Here is an 18,785-nt window from a genome sequence, read left to right on the forward strand (position 1 = left end):
CTTGCAGAGGACTTCTGTATAGAAGTCAATGCAAGTCGCCCAGAAGTAGTACAGGAACCTTTTTTCTGAGTCGGAGCGACTCGAGTCGCTCCTCTCAGAACGGTTCCATAGTACTGAACGGGGGCGACTTGCGGGAACGAGGCGAGGCGAGCCGTGTCGCCTCGCCTCGCAACCGGCCCTTAGCATAACAATATTTGCTTTTAGAAACAAAATAGATTTTGCAAACATCTACACACACAGCTAAATTGTGCATATGAATGGTGTTTTGGCCGCACAGATTTGTAGTTCTGTGCAGTTAGTCTCATGATTTATGCATTCCTTCCAGAAAGAACCAGTAAGTTCATGAACTGCAGTACAGTAAAGCATGCAACAAAGCAGTATAGCTTGGCCAAGTAGCCACCATTCCAGGTTTTTGATTAGACACTGAAGGTGAAGCATTAATAAGGTCAACCCTGTTTTGAAATGACATTAACACGTTAAAGCTTATGCGGATTTAGTGTTTGGTATTACATATACTTGAATGACTGCAAGACTGGATTAAATTGTTCTTTGTTTTATATCTGTCTAAGCTCAGCTTAAAGGAAGGAATAAGATAGCTGCCCAAAAGCAGGATTTTAGTTTGACAAGCCTGTGTTAGTAAAATAAATGATTAATGTTCCAGCTTTTCTGCTTTTATCAATGGTTAACATGGTCAATCCTTCACTGCTTTGAAGGCCACTGTAATTTAGACGTTAATTTAGGGACTGGATATAATGTATTTACCTTACAGAGCTGCATATAATATTTTGTTTTTCGGTTTCTATGGACAACCGGCTCTGACTCATGTCCCCTCCATTGCGTCTTCCCCTGTTCAGCATTCATGGCCCCACACCAGAACTGGGCACCAGGGAAGTGAGAGCCAGGGATAGAGAACACGCAGCCCCTCCTCCTGTCATTTAAAGTTATGAGACGGGATCCAAGATGATATTAAATGTACACATAGGAATCTTATTTAGGAATATGTACGGAAAAAAAAATGTCTGCAATTTCTAGAATTAGCCATTTAAAGGGACCGTAAATTACATGACTTAGTTGTACAATATCAGTCACATACAGCTTTGTGCAGTGAATAAAGGAAATATAAACTAAAAAGGGACCACAAATAGTTTTACGCAGCTTATAAATAATGATAGCATGTGTTTAATGAATGTACAGTATATGTCCTCATATTTCATTAAATCAACTTCTGTCAAATGGGAATGTTAGAAAACATTTGCTGATCAGCAGTTGCAGCCAAATGGCCACAACTGCTTATCACAATGTATACTCCCAATGTCAGAATGCAATGAGGTTGATTTACTAAATGCACATAGACTGTGCACTTTGCAAAGTGCAATTGCACTCTGCAAGTACAGTTGTTCCAGAGCTTAGTAAATGAGCAGAAGCTCTGGTGACTTCGTTCAGGCAAATCACGTGCAAACAAAAATGCTGTTTTTTTTTTCCTAGCATGTGATTTTGTATTTTTTGCAAAGCTTTACCATTTACTAAGCTCTGGAGCAACTGCGCATGCAGAGTGCAAAGTGTACAGTCTAATTGGCTTTAGTAAATCAACACCAATGTCTCAGCGGTGGAGATTCCTTCATCCAGCTCATTTGTTTGGATCCAAGGGAATTAAGCTTATCAGTGTTCTAGCTAATTGAATGTCTGGAGCTTTTCTGTGCAAGGACAATATCCGTTTGGAAAGATCATGCCCATAAAGCCTCATAGGTACATGTTTAGTAGCATGCCTTGAGCAACCTCCTATATGCAAGTCCTTCGTTACTGTTCTGCCTTAAAGAGGAAGTAAACTCTCCCACTCTGATGCTTCTTTTAATTTAGTCCATTATAATAAGTCATTATTAGACTATAGCCACTGTAATCCAGCCCAAATCACATATTACTTACTGTTTAACTGGTTCCCGACCCGCACACGACAATGTACGTCGTCAGAATGGCATGGGCAGGCATATTGGCGTACAGGTACGTCCAATCTTCAATGCCGCCCTGCCATCGGGAGCGCGCCGCCTTAAGTATTGTTTTCTGAGTCCACAGTGGAGTGTATTTCCGCCCTTACATTGAGCACTTCCTGTACTGTTAACCAAGCCTCCTTCTCAATCCAACATTTCTATGGCAACCCTGCTTCCCTGTTCATAGCTTACTTGTTTATTTCATAGTATTTACTTGTGCCGATGTCTAATGTTTGCCTTTGTCAGACTTATCAGCTTCAGCTGATAAGACTGCAGTAATGGCCAAGTTTAGACCGTATGTGTGGTCACATGGTCACATGGTGTGTAGGAGGAAGCTCTGAATGATTAGCAGAGTTCAGTGTTGTGCCGTAGGAAGTCCTGATAACAAATAGATAAGACATAGAGAGTGTGCTGTAAATCATGGGAGATCTGGGCATGCTCAGTGACTTCATTCTACAGAACAACAAGGATTACAACAATACTAAGCAAGTAAGGAGATATCTACAAGCAGTGTTCATTAGGGTTTCTTATGCTGATTTACATGGGACAAAGTTGTGGGGGAGGGTTTACAACCACTTTAAGAGTGATATACAATACATGACCTGCCTTGGTATATAGAACTGAACTTTGGAGGAAGGATACTGCATTGTTGTAATTACTCCATAAATATGCTTAAAGGAGAAGCAGTGTTTCCTGTTTTCTTTAAAGCACTGCCTCATGGTTAGCCCCCACTTACATGCTGAACCTGGACAAAGACCGGGCCAAGACATAAGTGGTGGCAAGTGGGCTTGGAGACGTCAAATTGTTTGAGTGGAGGTAAGTACTGTGGACATTAGTTCTGCTTTAAAGGCAAATTGTATTTTGCTCAGTCAACACAAAGTAACAGGTTAGGTCAGCCTTTCTCAACCTTTTCAACACAGAGGAACCCTTGAAATAGTTCTCTGGTCTCGTGGGATCCCCTGCTAAAATGTAGAAATCTACAACTCATGATACATTAGTGTGATGGTCAGTTGGAAGAATGGGCCTTACACTTGTGGTCATTGGGAAGAATTACCTCCTTACAGAAGCTAAAAAGATCAATGGTGTGAGTGGGAACTTATCTGAGAGGCAGAAATTCCCCAATGCTGAAGGAACCCCTAGCAACCTCTGGAGGAACCCTGGTTGAGAATCGTTGGGTTAGGTGGATAGCCCATCCTCTTCTCTAGTGATGCATACCTGTATTATTTATAAACACAATTAAATAGGACACATTTTTCTACTTTCAGCATAGCTTTCTCCATTTATAAAATTAGACTCACTGTCATGCTCTATAATATTACGGGCAAGCATGTAATAAAGTAGTATGGATTACTACATTGTTTTTTTTTGGAAACACAACATGTATCACAGCCTCATAACATACAAAATGCAAATATAACACATTAGACTCAAGAAACTTTCTCACACACCCCCATGTGTGCCTGCAGGGAATAAATGACAAGGTCATTATGTGTCAGTCTCTCGGAGCCAGCTCCCTTTTGGCACCATTAATGTCCAAGTGGTGATATCATTAACATAGTATAAATGTGCAGTGACCCATAACAATAGCCAATTAGCTTTCATGAATGTTTTGTGAAATTTTCTAGCTGTGCATCCACTATAGCTTGTCACTTATTCCTAGCAGTTCCGGAGTGGACTAATGCATGTTAAGGTTGGCCTTGAAGGTATATTTACACCTAAACAAAAGATGATCATAGATAATATAACAGCTCACAAAAATGCTATCAATTGCTATTTGAAAAGATTCTTAAGATTCTTCTGGAAGTTGGCATTGCTAACTGTATGCACTCTGCAAGCAGATTGTATAGAAATAGTCACCACTTTGCAATCTGTGATTGTTAACAATAGTCGACATAGAAATCATTTTTATCATGTTGGAAACTATGTTTGTTCAATATGTGTCCCAGATTATCAGTTGTTTGCAATTCACTTTGTACATGAGGGAACCTTGGTTGAATCAGACAAAACTAATTTCAATCTAAATCCAGCTTAAAGCGGAGTTCCACCCAAAAATGGAACTTCCACTTTAAGTGTTGGTGACCCCCTGACATGCCACATTTGGCATGTCATTTTTTTTGGGGGGGGGGGGGGGGGGGCGGGTAACCTGTTTTTACAGGCACCCAGCTCCCACTTTCTCCCCTGGCTCCAGAAGGAAGATCACCTCTCCCCCCTTCCTCTCTGCAATCTTCTGGGACATGTCACAGGTCCCAGAAGATAGCCTGGCCATTCACAGCGTGCAGCACGGCTCGCGCATGCTCAGTGTGCGCCCGGTTGTGACAGTTAGAATGCCAGCGCCACGGAGTGGAGCGGGGCTTCGTGCGCCACAATGCTGGACCGTGGGACAGGTGAGTTTCTGATTATTAAGTCATCAGCCACACTTTTTGTAGCTGCTGACTTTTAAATGGGTGGAACGCCACTTTAAAGACAAGTGGAGCTTCCGCTCATTGGAACCCTCCCCCCCTCCGGTGCCACAATTGGCACCTTTCAGGGGGGAGGGGGATGCAGGTACCTTTACAGTACAGGTATCTGCACCCACTTCCGGCATAGATATCTGCAGAAGCTACGCCCCTTTCCGCAGAATCTACGCCCCTTTCCGAAGGTCCCCCGCTGTCTGCTGGGAAACACACGGATCCCAGAGACAGCGGGGACCATCCTTATTGCGCAGCGCGTCTCGCGCATGCGCAGTAGGGAACCGGGAAATGAAGCCGCAAGGCTCCACTTCCTGATTCCCATACCCAAGATGGCGGCGGCAGCACCTGAGAGACGATCGAGAGATTCGGGTGCCGACATCGCGGGCGCGCTGGGCGGGTAAGTGTCATTATTTTAAAAGTCAGCAGCTGCAGTATTTGTAGCTGCTGGCTTTTAAAAAAAAAAAACGGCAGACTCCCACTTTAACTACCATGTATAGTCCAATCAAAAGTGTACTTTACCTTAAGCCTAAACTTTTTTTATTTATTTTTTACTTTGGGTACCATGGGGAAGAGTTAAGTAAGCGATGCACATATCAAAATTCATCCGGTTCTGCAGAAACTGGCCAAAATGTGATTTGTGTGTGTACAGCCGTGGCCATAAGGTGGCCATGAGGTTTGAGAATGACACAAATATTAATTTTCACAAAGCCTGCTGCTTCCATTTTTAATGATGGCAATTTGCATATACTCCACAATGTTATAAAGAGTGATCAGATGGATTTCAATTAATTTTAAAGTTCCTCTTTGCCATGAAAATGAACTTAAAGTGGTGTTTCATAGAAAAAAAAATCATTAACATTCCTAGAAAATATAAAATAAAAACATTTGAAAAAAAATGTAACATGCGCAGTGAGTGCCTGGCTGTGGCTTCACAGTGCCCACAGTTGCACTGCCGGCGCCACCGAGCGGAGGGGGGGACCAGCGGGGCTTCGATCCCCCCGCATCGCTGGACCCTGGAACAGGTAAGTGTCCGATTATTAAAAGTCAGCAGCTGAAAATAGCTAAACAATACAAAAACTACTCAGGCACATTCTTACGGCGACAAGGTGCTTAATAGCCCTCCACTGGAAGAACCCTGTGCCCCCATCTCAAGAGGCTCTTTATGCTAGGGTCAAAGATGTGGAGCTAATGGAGAAGATGACGACCAGGTTGCGGGACAAACTGGACGACCACAATGGTATCTGGGAGCGGTGGCATTCCCGGGAGGACCCGTTCTGACCTGGCGGTTGAAAAACAGAGGTATCTTAGTACTTTTTTTACCTATTCTTATATATTCTCTACCATGATCTGCCTGTTCTCTTCTTTCTCCCTTTCATATCTCTGTTTATTTAGACTAATGTATACAGTTAAGCAAGACTTTGGACTCAAGGTACTATGCACTACACAGGCAACCCAAGGCAGGGGTATTACTGTTGAACTATGTGATGCCAAACTCTGCATGGAGATTCTCCAAACCACAACTCTAGTGTCTGTCTAGGCATGTTCGGAAATGTACTCCTGCATATGTATGTGTACAACATGCTTACCATATATGTACCTATGTTTTGCTGTCTTATTCCTTTTGAAATAAAACGTTATTTGGAAAAAAAAAAGTCAGCAGCTGCAGTATTTAAATTTTTTTTTTTTTTGTGGAAACTCCTTTTAATCCCATAAAAAAAACATTTCCACTGCATTTGTGAAGAAGGCTTCAGAGTGCCCAAGAAAGCTCATCAAGTGACAGGACCATCTCCTACAGTTGATTCAGCTGCGGGATCGGGGCACCAACAGTGCAGAGCTTGCTCAGGATTGGCAGTAGGCAGGTATGAGTGCATCTGCACGCACGATGAGGCAAAGACTTTTGGAGGATGGCCTGGTGTCAAGATGGGCAACAAAGAAGCCACTTCTCTCCAGGAAAAACATCAGGGACAGACTGATCTTCTGCAAAAGGTACAGGGATTGGACTGCTGAGGACTGGGGTAAAGTAATTTTCTCTGATGAATCCCCTTTCTGATTGTTTGGGGCATCCGGAAAAACCTTGTCCAGAGAAAAGAAAAGGTGAGCACTACCATCAGTCCTGTGTCATGCCAACAGTAAAGCATATTGAGACAATTCATGTGTGAGGTTGCTTCTCAGTCAAGGGAGTGGGCTCACTCACAATTTTGCTCAAGAACACAACCATGACTAAAGAATGGTCCAAAAACATCCTCCGAGAGCAACTTCTCCCAACCATCTAAGAACAGTTTGGTGACGAACAATGCCTTTTCTGGCATGATGGAGTACCTTGCCATAAGACAAAAGTTATAAAAAAAAAAGTGATAACTAAGTGGCTTGGGGAACAAAACATCTACATTTTGGGTCCATGGCCAGGAAACTCCCCAGACCTTAATAAAATTGAGAACTTGTGGTCAATCCTCAAGAGGCAGGTGAACAAATTCTGACAAACTCCAAGCATTGCTTATGCAAGAATGGGCTGCCACCAGTCAGGATGTGGCCCAGAAGTTGATTGACAGCATGCCAGGAAGAATTGCTGAGGTCTTGAAAGAAAAGGGTCAACACTGCAAATATTGACTCTTTGCATAAACTTCATGAATTGTCAACAAAAGCCTTTGACACTTATGAAATTCTTGTAATTATAAGATCTAAAAACACTAAAGCAGCAGACTTTGTAAAAATGTATATTCGTGTCATTCTCAAAACTTTTGGCCAAGGCTGTATATCCATTTCTGTTCAATAGAGGCCTGTCATTAGACTGGCTTCTGTCGAACGACGGTGCTATAAAAACAACATTCAATTAACGCATGCAGTTAATGCACAGCACTTATCTGTGCATTCTGAAATGGGGAAGTCCCCTCTGTCAGAATACAATAGCACAGTAAGGGAAATTCCAATAGCCACATTGCTTGTTTTTATAGAAATCAATACAAAAAGCAATATTTTTGACCTTCCAGACATTAACCCCTTCATGACAAAGGTAAAACAAATCCAAACACCTTAACACAGTTCTGAAACTTTAACATTATATCTCCAAATTTTTTTATTACAAAAGAAAACCTGTCACAAATTAGTAAAATATATATTTTTTTAATTTAGCTATAAATTTCATGCTATATAATATAACCTATCACCAAAGAACAACCCAAAATCGTATATGTTGTTCCTGACAATCGCAGGCATACCACATACAGTATGTGTATGCTATTTGTGATTTGTACTCATAGTAGGGCCCAGAAACAATAGTGCGCATTTGCCTTTTATTAATCTTACCTAAGGCACATTGGGGTTGATTTATTAAATGCATTTGGTTACGCCGGAGCAATTTTATTTTTATGCTTTTTTAAAAGTTTTCTTGCATGTGATTCGGTATTGGTTGCACAGTTAAGCTTCACTTCATTTACTAAGCTCTAGAGCAAATGCTTTTGCAGAGTGCAAATGTACTTTCAAAGTGCACAGGGTCTGATTTACTAAAACTGGAGAGTGGAAAATTTGGTGCTCCTGCTGGGGGTTCCGTTTCATGTGCATGGTAGCCAATCATCTCCTAGCTTCAGCTAGCTCAGAAGCTGACTGGTTTCTATGCAGAGCTGCACCAGATTTTGCACTCTCCTGTCACTGACAGCTGTCACTGACAACTCGGTCTCTGTACCTGACTGTACTGTATGTGACCCCATAGATAAAGACCCACTTCCATACGGCTGCATATATGTGCATGCTCATCGGGGAGGGGTTAATAAAACTTATGCCGTGTACACATGTAGCGGACTATCCGCTGGACTTTCCGAACGGGCTACTTGCCCACACACGGCACTTTTTCAGCGGACTAATACGGCGTACTAAGTCCGCCGGACTATCCGTCGTACTTTTGAAATGAAAGGACTAGCCCACACACGCGGAGGAAAGTCCACTCATTCTGAGCACGTCTCCAGGTAGGCGGGGCCCGCGAAGGATGCGTCGCTGGCCCCACCACCTGGTATGGACTTAAAGGGGAACCCCAATGCCGAAAAAATCGGCGTGGGGGTCCCTCCCAGGTCCACATCAGACCCTTGTCCGAGCACGCTACCCGGCCGGCCAGGAAAGGGGGGGATGAGCCGCGCGGCCCCCCCACCCCAAAGCACCTTGTCCCCATGTTGATGAGGACAAGGGCCTCTTAACGACAACCCTGGCCGTTGGTTGTCGGGGTCTGCGGGCGGGGGGGTTTATCTGAATCCGGGAGCCCCCTTTAATAAGGGGGCCCCCGGATCCCAGCCCCCCACCCTATGTGAATGAGTATGGGGTGCAATGTACCCCTACCCATTCACCTGTAAAATAAAGTACAAAAAAAACACAACACACAAGGGTTAAAATAGTTTATTGCACAGCTCCGGGGGTCTTCCGTCTTCGGGGGTCTTCTCGCCGGACTCCTCCGCTATCTTCTTCTAGCTCTTTTACTAGCGGAGGAGCCCGGCTTTCTTCCTCGCCGCCGCCCTCTTCTTCCGACTTCGGGGGTCTTGTCCCCCTCTTCGGTTCTTCTGCCGGGCCACCGTGCCTTCTTCTAGGTCTTTTACAGGCGGTGGCCCGGTCTTCTGTCGCCGCTGTTGCCGCCTTCTGTTCTTCTCTTCTTCTCTGGGCACTGTTACTCTTATGCACACGATCGGATTATCCAGCGGACTTAGTCCAGTGGACAAACCGCCGGACTTTGTAGCGGAGGTCCGCTGGACTTTCCGAACGAGCGGACCTGCCCACACACGACTGGACTTTTCCGACGCACTAGGTCCCAGAGGATGCTGGGACTGTGACATCATAAGGGGGAGGGGTCACCATGTGACATCACCTGGTGACCCCGCCCCTTGTCCCTATATAAGTCGCCGCACAATGCATCCCTGTCATTGCGGCCAGAGAGAGCATCGAGTCAACATCTCAAGGAGGAAGAAGAGAAGAAGAGAAGGCGGCGGCAACAGAAGACCGGGCCAACGCTAGTAAAAGAGCTGGAAGAAGAAAGCAGAGGCCCGGCAAGAAGAACCAAAAAGGGGGACAAGACCCCTGAAGTCGGAAGAAGAGAAGAAGAGAAGGCGGCGACAGAAGACCGGCCACCGCTAGTAAAATAGCGGAGGCCTGGCAAGAATAACCGAAGAGGGGGACAAGACAAGACCCCCAAAGAGCAGAACAAGACCCCCGAAGTCAGAAGACGACCCCCGGACGGCGGCGATGAAGAAGAAAGCCGGGCTCCTCCGCTAGTAAAAGAGCTAGCAGAAGAGCAGAAGATAGCGGAGGAGTCTGGCGAGAAACCCCCCAAGATGGAAGACCACCGGAGATGTCCAATAAATTATTTTAAAAACATGTGTTGTGTTTTTTTATTTACACTTTTTTTCACCAGGTGAATGGGTAGGGGTACATGGTTCCCCAATACTCATTCACATAGGGTGGAGGGCCGGTAAGCCTCCCGCCCGCAGACCCCGACAACCAACGGCCAGGGTTGTCAGGAAGAGGCCCTTGTCCTCATCAACATGGCAACAAGGTGCTTTGGGGTGGGGGGCCTCAGGGCCCCCCCTTCCCCAAAGCACCCCCCATGTTGAGGGCACCCGGCCTGGTACTGCTCAGGAGGGGGGCGCTCGCTCGTCCCCACCCCTTTTCCTGACTGGCCAGGCTACATGCTCGGATAAGGGTCTGATATGGTCTTGGGGGGGACCTCCACACCGTTTTTTCGGCGTAGGGCTTTCCCTTTAAGTCCATACCAGGTGAGGTGTCAATCTCGCCGATGAAGGCGGCGACATTGACTTCCTTCGCTAGTCCCGGCTACCTGGAGTCAAGTTCAAAATGGACAGACTTTTCTCCATGTGTGGGCAAGTCCGTTCATTTCAAAAGTCCAGCGGACTAGCGCAAAGATGGGCGGATTGTCCACCAGACTGCCAAGTCCGACGGACAATTTTGAGTCAAAACTTCTTTCTAAGTCCGCCGGACTTTTGGAAACAAAAAGTCCGCCGGAGCCCACACACGGTCGGATTGATAGTCCGATCGTGTGCACAGGGCATTAATGATAATATTTACATTAATGATGAGGCACCATTCCCTCCACTGACACTAACAATGGGGCACCATTCCTCCCACTGATACCTACAGCGGGGAAACCTGCTAATATCAAGATAGAGGCACTATTGCTTCCACTATTACCAGCGATGGGGCACTGACCATGGGAATTATGTCTTTTTTTTTTAATCCCACTGACCACCAAACCTGAGGCATTGTGTACTCTCACTGACTCGGGTATTTTCTACTCTCACTACCACAGATTGCTCCCTCGAAGACTGAAGGACAGTCTACTGGCCATTTATTTAAAAAGTTTGAAGACCCCTGCTTCAGAACAATAATATCTAGATATTGAAAAAAAATCCATTATCCATGCCATCTTGTAATTCTGTTTTGGGTTTTCATGAATTGATGCTGTAAAAAGAAGGCATTGTTTGTCCTGATAAAGCCGAGGATTCCATGAAACATGTCAACTGTGGGATGTCTTTTATGAACTGAGTAACACCATATCTTATGATGCGGGCTATACAATATGACAGAAATACAAACCTGATAGACAATTTAAAGCAAAACTACTCTGTCAACATTAAAAGAGAAGTATGGCTTTTGTTTTTGTTTTTCTTTTTTAAGAATCATACTTACCTAGGTGGATGCAGCAACGTTCTAATGCTGCATCTGTCCCCCGCCGACTCTAACACTGAGAACCGAGCGATCTAATATCGCCGATCACTTGGTTCTCAGGGCTCCCTGAGCAAAGAGCTAATGACTGTCAGTCATCGGCTCTCTGCTCTCCCCCCCCCCCCCCCCCTGGTCACTGGAGCACTGGGTTGTGGAGGAGGTGGGAGCGTCACGCTGAAAGGCTGAGCAGGGAGCCTTTTCAAGCATATGGGCGGATCCTGACTTCATTGTCGTGATCTTCCCCGAGCCTGGACTGGCTCTGCGACATCAGCTGACAGCAGGCTTCAGCCCGCTGTCTGCTGAAAACAGGTCACTGGAGTGTAGAAACGAACTGTCCTCCTGTGATTCATAGAATCTCCTTTAGCATTTTTTAATACGTATACTTCTGGGCTTGATAAATACATAGGAAGGTATATTTTATTTGCTCGTTTTAAACTTTTTTCTTTCACATTTCTTCAGTTGCTTCCTGGTTTCTGGCCTAGGCCAGAATGATGTCATACATCCCAGGAAACTTTCTTTCATATGGAAGAAAGACTTTCTCCGTTAAGCACACCCTCCTGCCTGCACACCTGACCTTGCAAAGGTATGTCAGCAGTCCGCGTGCATTGTACTGCACATTCGTGATATTCTCTAGAGCATCATCACAGTAAGGGAAAATAGATTCCAGAGAGTTCCAGAAATTTTGTCTGGAGCTATACCTTAATTAAATTGCTACTGCTATGCTATGCTTTTAATAGTGTGTATGCAGACAAAGGTACTTGTTGCGGTAGATTAAACAACCTACTAAAATTCTCAGTGAGTGGGCTAATCTTGTTCTCTCCTGTGCAGTATGAAGGACCCTCCTAATTAATTATCTGTGCTTTACTGTCTGCGGTGAGCAAGGATCATGAGGGTGCTCAACTCTCCGTCATGATCATTGGTAGATATCTCCCTACCTATTTATCTTGGGGAAATTGCTTTCTTGGTCAAGGACTCCATTAGACATTATTTGCATCCTGATGTTTTAACAATGCTCCCTTCTTTTATCAGACTGGAGTTTTCCTTTTATAATTCCAGCGCTGCACATGGTGCTGGCTCTGACCTTCCAGTGTTCCGTGTAACATTTCTACATCTCATAATGCTCCATGAATCTTCTCCTTCTGCTGCATATGGGTATCTCCCTAAAAATAATATCACAGCATCCTTTCTGGGTTACAGATTCCTTCAGGGTGGGTATGAGACAATCCCAGACATGTGAAGGAAATGGAGCATAATAAGAGAGGCGGGCAGGCTGGCACACTCTGGGTATCATATCTCTCTCTAGGTCTGATATCGCTTTGCTTCATAATGTGGAGTGAAAATATCCAGAAGGCTCAACAAGAGCACACTTTTTTTTTTTAATGTAGCTCAGTGAAGCTGTTTGTCATGCAATGTTTGTTAATTTTACTAAATGATGTGGAGACGAACCGGAGAGATTTTTATGAATGAAAATCAGCCAGTTTAAAATGTCTTTATCAAATAAAGAGATTATCCAACATCCAGCTGTATAGTATTTCTGTGTAGTAACAGAAAGGGGATCCGCCTTCTCCCCCCCAAAGCTATTTTGTATATAATCCAGGGGATTGAAGTGCAATGCTTAATTGCATTCTGCAGGTAAACATAACTTTTTTCAGCTAGTCTTATGCCATGTACACACGGTCGGACATTGCGACGGAAAATGTCCGATCGGACCATGTTGTCAGATAATCCGACCGTGTGTGGGCTCCATCGGACTGTTTCCGTCGGAATAGCCGACCGACAATGTTTAAGAGCTAGGTTATAAAATTTTCCGACAACATGATCCGATCGGGCTTTGTCCGATCATTTGTAGAGAATTCCGATCGGACAAAGTGCCACGCATGCTCAGATCAAATTCCTAGACCAAAGCTATTGGCTACTAGCCTGAACGTAGTCCCGTCGTAACGAAATAACGCCATCATGTTACGAACGAACTTTGTCCAACCATGTGTATGCAACACAAATTTCGGACAAAATCCGACGGATTTTGTTTCGGAATGTCCGACCGTGTGTACAAGGGCTTAGAGGCACTAAATGCTGTTGTGAAATAGGGCATTATATTGCATGTTAACAAACCACTCTGCCTGCCATGTTAAGGTAAAGGTGGGCGGTTAGAGAGGCTGAAAATTGCAGTTCATCCACCTATTTTTACCATCCTGTTGCTGCCTGTGTAGAAGAGGCATTACTGTGACATACATTCTGGGTACATGTGGTACCTATTATACCCATACTTTTTTTGTCCATGTTCTGCCTATTCTTGCTAGGTTTACTCCAGGTACTCCGGTTTCCTCCCACACTCCAAAGACAGGCCTCTTATTGCTGGCATTGGGATTTTCTACTGATGCCTTACACAGCCCTCGGATACGAAGTTTTGTAACCCTCCACTGGCCGCTGTTGCTGAATTACAGTAACTTGTATGTAATTCTACGTTCATGTGTTTATGTCTTTCTGCTAGCTTGGATCAGCCCAGATCTTTTTGAAGGTAGCTGCAGGACTCATTAGCTGCTGATACAGACCCTTCCACGTCTTGGTTGGGATAGACCGATGTTCCTACACCTGTAAATTGAGGTTGTGAGCTGATGTCTGACTGTATGCTAAAGTGGTCGTTTCTCATCTGGCAGGTTAAAATAAGTCTTAGTATGATTCTACTGTGCCCGAGAAGGCTGCCTCACTGTATGGCCCTAGTTGAGGCTCCTAATTGAACCCGTATGGCTGGTCTGGTCTGATTTTTGAGCAAGTAAACATCTTTCGTCATTATATGCATGCTTGTATCTTCTAGGTTCTTGTGAGCATTCCATGACTCATATATTTTTCTGGGCGTTCTCCAGCTTCACACACTGGGCTTATATTTTTAATTCTATTTGGCTGATAAGTATCTAGTCTTCTTGCGTTATTTATGAGCCCCTGATGAAGACTTGCTTGAAATGTGTTGGGAACTCCTTTTCCTGGACATTATCATACTAGACAAGATATATATACTATTGTAATATGGAGACTTCTTGTTTGAGTGATATCAGCCAGTATATTTAAGGATTTTGTTTATATTTTAATAATAAAATATTGAATATATATATATATATATATATATATATATATATATATATATATATAAAATCAAAACTATATATTTATACTGTATATACGGGCAGTCCCCGGGTTACAAACAAGAGCTTCTCTGGGCTTGTTCTTCACCACTTCCCTACCACGCATAGTCATATGGCGTCTTTTAATTCCGGAGCCTCTAGGGACGCGCCCGCCACGCCACTAGGCACCCAATGCATGTGCCCATGAACACAGCAGGACCTTGGATCTGTGTGTATGAACACACAGATCCACGTCCTGTCAGAGGAGAGGAGACCGATGATGTGTTCCCAGTACAGTGGAACACCGATCGGTCTCCTCTCCTTGTGAGTCCCCTCCCCCTACAGTTAGAATCACTCCCTAGAATACACATTTAACCCCTTTCTCGCCCTCTAGTGTTAAGCTCTTCCCTGGCAGTCACATTTACACAGTAATCAGTGCATTTTTATAGCTTTGATCGCTGTATAAATGTGAATGGTCCCAAAATAGTGTCCTAAGTTCCCGCTACAATATTGCAGTCACGATAAAAATCGCAGGTCGCTGCCATTACTAGTAAAAAAACAAAATAACAATAAAAATGCCATAAATTTATCCCCTATTTTGTAGATGCTATTACTTTTGTGCAAACCAATCAATATACGTTTATTGCGATTTTTTTTACCCAAAATATGTAGAAGAATACATATTGACCTAAACTGAAGAAAACTATTTTTTTTTAATGGGATAGTTATAGCAAAAAGTAAAAAATATTGTGTTTTTTTTCAAAATTGTCGCTCTTTTTTTTATTTATGTTTTTGTTTATAGCGCAAAAAATAAAAACCACAGAGGTGATCAAATACCACCAAAAGAAAGCTCAATTTTTGGGGAAAAAAATTATCAAAATTTGGGTACACATGGGTACAGTGTTGCATGACAGCACAATTGTCATTTAAGTGTAACAGAGCTGAAAGCTGAAAATTGGTCTTGGCAGGAAGGGAGTGAAAATGCCCTGTATTGAAGTGGTTAAAGGAGAAGTCCACTCCAGCTCATTTGGCTAGGCTTCTCCTGTGGGTCACAGGAGTGCAATTCATTTTGCACTCCTGTGACCCGTTTTCAGTAGAGAGTGGGCTGAAGTCACAGGAATCAGTCCAGGCACCACATCATCATGACAATAAAGTCTGCATCCCCCAGGTGCCTGGACTGATGGCCATCATGGCCTCTCAGCGAGCCACTGAGCCTGAGACGGCCTCTCCCCTCCTCAGCTCAGCACTCCAGTGAGTGTGGGGGTTGGGGGCAGAGCAGAGAGCTGCTGACTGACAGGCAACAGCTCTCTGCTCGGGGAGCTGTGAGAACCGAGCCATCAGCAGTGTTCGATCGCTCAGTTCTCAGTGCAGAGGCGCCGGGGGACAGATGCAGCATCGGTCCCATGCTGCATTCACCTAGGTAAGTATAATGGGGGTTAAAAAAAACTCTCTTTTAAGTTGAATTTGTATGTAAGTTGGAACAGGTAGATTTTTTATGTGCAACTCCAGCCAAAAAAATAGCATAGGGAAGGGTTAACAACCCGGTAACATTTGTTTTTCTGTCTGTGCTCCTGTTCATTAGATTTCACCTCACTTGCTGTTCCTGTGACAATAGTATTTTGAAAATTTTGGGTTGTTGTGCAAACAAGGATTGGTGATAAAGTTTGTATGTATATACTGTATATATATATTTGTGCCTTAAAAGTTCCAGATACCCAAATGAACACATGGTATTCTACTGCGCCCAAGATGGCTGATAAATAACTTTGAGTCCCTGAGTCCCCAGGCATAAAAACTTATTTTAATACTGTATTATTGTTGATATTATTATTATACATTATAATACAATAAACAAATAAAACAGTTACTAATAATAATAATAATAATAATAATGCCTATGAAGCCTCAAAAAGCCTGTAAATATGACTAGGCTGTTATAACAAATCTTGGCTTTTCCTTCCTTTCAAAACCTGCCCACTCCTTCTGGCCTTTCAGGCATTTCTATTGACAAATGAGGCAGCCAATCATAATTATGAGCCAATAGCAGTAAGAGGGGATGGGACATAGCAGGAAGCTCCCACACTATCCAAAAGGTTTGCAGACTTTTCCATCAGAACGCCTGGCATTTGGCTTTATCTGTACAATTGTTGAAGGTGCTGCTGGAATGTACAGGAATTTCTACATGTCTGTACTTTATACCTGTGTAGCCAGGTGATGGCTATGTTTTTATGAAACCCAGGGACACTTACAGCAGTACTATGCAGTAAACCTTTCCCCCCAATATTTAGGTAATTACATCACTTTCTGTTAGCAGAGCAGAGCTGCGTTGCCTGGGACAGCAGATGATCTTGGGGCATGTAGTCCCACGGCCAATACATACTGTATTTCTAGGTGCTGACTAAACTACAGATACCAGTGGACTGATGGAGCGAGGAAGAGTCTGGCAAGCAGATATATTGAACTGAAAGCAGCAGGCTTGTTCTCTCAGTGCGGGAATTCTAGCAGAGAGGAGGGAGACTGTCACTCGCCCAGAGAATGCGGGTCTTGCGGCCTAGCCGGTGGTCGCAACTTTGGAGGCAACAGAAGTGGTTTTGCACTGCTATGGCGCAGATCACAACACTGGGAGAGCATTATCCACTATCCTCCACTCTGGGAAAGTCATCCATTCCCATGCAGTTATCGCTGTTCTACTGCACTGACAGGCAGTCAGTTGGCTACTTCAGACACCTATTCTGGGATTCAAGAGCCTGCGTGAGTATTCTCTGTTCCTTGGAGGCTGTGTTAACTTCAGGATTGGTGAGCGGGAGCGAATGCCCAATCCTTTCTATTATCTATCTAGAGACACTGCATGCAGACATCTTTACACCTCAGTTACCAGGAAATCCCTGCGGCAAACAGTATAATAGTTATCTGTTTAACCCCCAACAATCTACAAGTATTTATTACTGTCTATGGGCCCCACCATTGCTAGCAGAAGACATCTTAAACCACCATATTAGGCACTTTCTTCAACATAGGATTCCCAACCACAGTTTAATTAGTTAAGGATACATCTCCCTCTCTCAAGCCATTTCTACTGCCATAGGGGTATCCTAGTTAAACAGATACATGTATTTCTCTTGTGTGTAACCCTTTTGTGTATCTGTGGCCAGAGGAAGCTATCAGACTAGTAAGTCTCTGTCCCTCCCATTTCTGCCGGTGTTGCACTTAAGTGGTTGTATTTAACTGCACCTATGCTCTTATTAAGACAGTGTATATATAGATATATAGCTATATCTATATCTTTATGTAGATATTGAAATGGATATTTTATAGATAGGCAACTCCTATAATCATATTGATTAGTGGTTCCAAATTAATAATAACTACTGCAGTAGGGAACAGACACAAAAGATACACTCAGTATCTTTCCAAATAACTGTTCTCCTTTATTATGATGCATTTGAAGGCTTTTATACACATGATTACGTAGGTATCACATTAATATTACAATTGTACGTTTATGGTAACAAAGGGCGTTACATAGGCAGGCTAATTCTAATCAGGACTTGAAAGAATGTAAAACTGAACAACTGAAAACATTATTCGTGCCGTGTGCAGAGTGAGGGCATTGTGCAATACATATAAAATAAAATACAATTATATACAGAACCTACAAATTTCCATTACAGTCTAAAGATATATCTATATATACTGTACATTAGATATGTGCACTGCTGAAAACTTTGTTCCTTTTCGTTTCATTTGGGGGTTTTTTCAGCTCATTCGTTTTGATTGCAATTCGTAAATTTGAAAATTCGTAACTTCGAAAATCGGAAAATCCGAAAATAAAAAATAAAATCCGAAAACTCTAAAGAACGAAAATAAGAGAATTCTAAAGAATAACTAACTAATAATAACTAGCTATTAAATGATAGGATTATTGGAATTTCCTTTCAAATTTGGCTGTTAGTGAACGTAACAAATATGAATTTATCCAAAGTTACAAATTATCCAAAATAACAATGCCACAGCTAAACAAATGGAATGGAATGAATTAATAATATATAATAATAAAAAAAAATGTTTATTATTATTATTGTTATTTATTAATTCATTACATTTAATTCGTTTAGATAAGACATTCGTTATTTTGTATAATTCGTAACTTCAGATAAATTCGTATTCGTTATGTTCACTAACAGCCAAATTTAAAAAGGAAATTCCAATACTACTCTAATTCATCCCAAAGGTGTTCTATCAGACTGAGGTCAGGTCTCTGTGCAGGCCAGTCAAGTTCCTCCACCTCAAACTTGCTCAAGCATGTCTTTATGGACTTTGCTTTGTGCACTGGTCCAAATCATTAGGTGGATGGGTGATTATGGCGTGGGGTTGTTTTTCAGGGGTTGGGTTTGACCCCTTAGTTCCAGTGAAGGGAACCCATATGCCTGGTACACACAATCAGGAAATCATATAAAAAATACAGATATTGGAGCGATCGTACGATAATCTGATCGTTAGTACAAAGCTTTCGAGAG

Source organism: Lithobates pipiens, unplaced genomic scaffold (genome assembly GCF_037356315.1).
Source record: "Lithobates pipiens isolate NorthernLeopardFrog02 unplaced genomic scaffold, aLitPip1_a1.2 Scaffold_28, whole genome shotgun sequence".
NCBI lineage: Eukaryota > Metazoa > Chordata > Amphibia > Anura > Ranidae > Lithobates > Lithobates pipiens.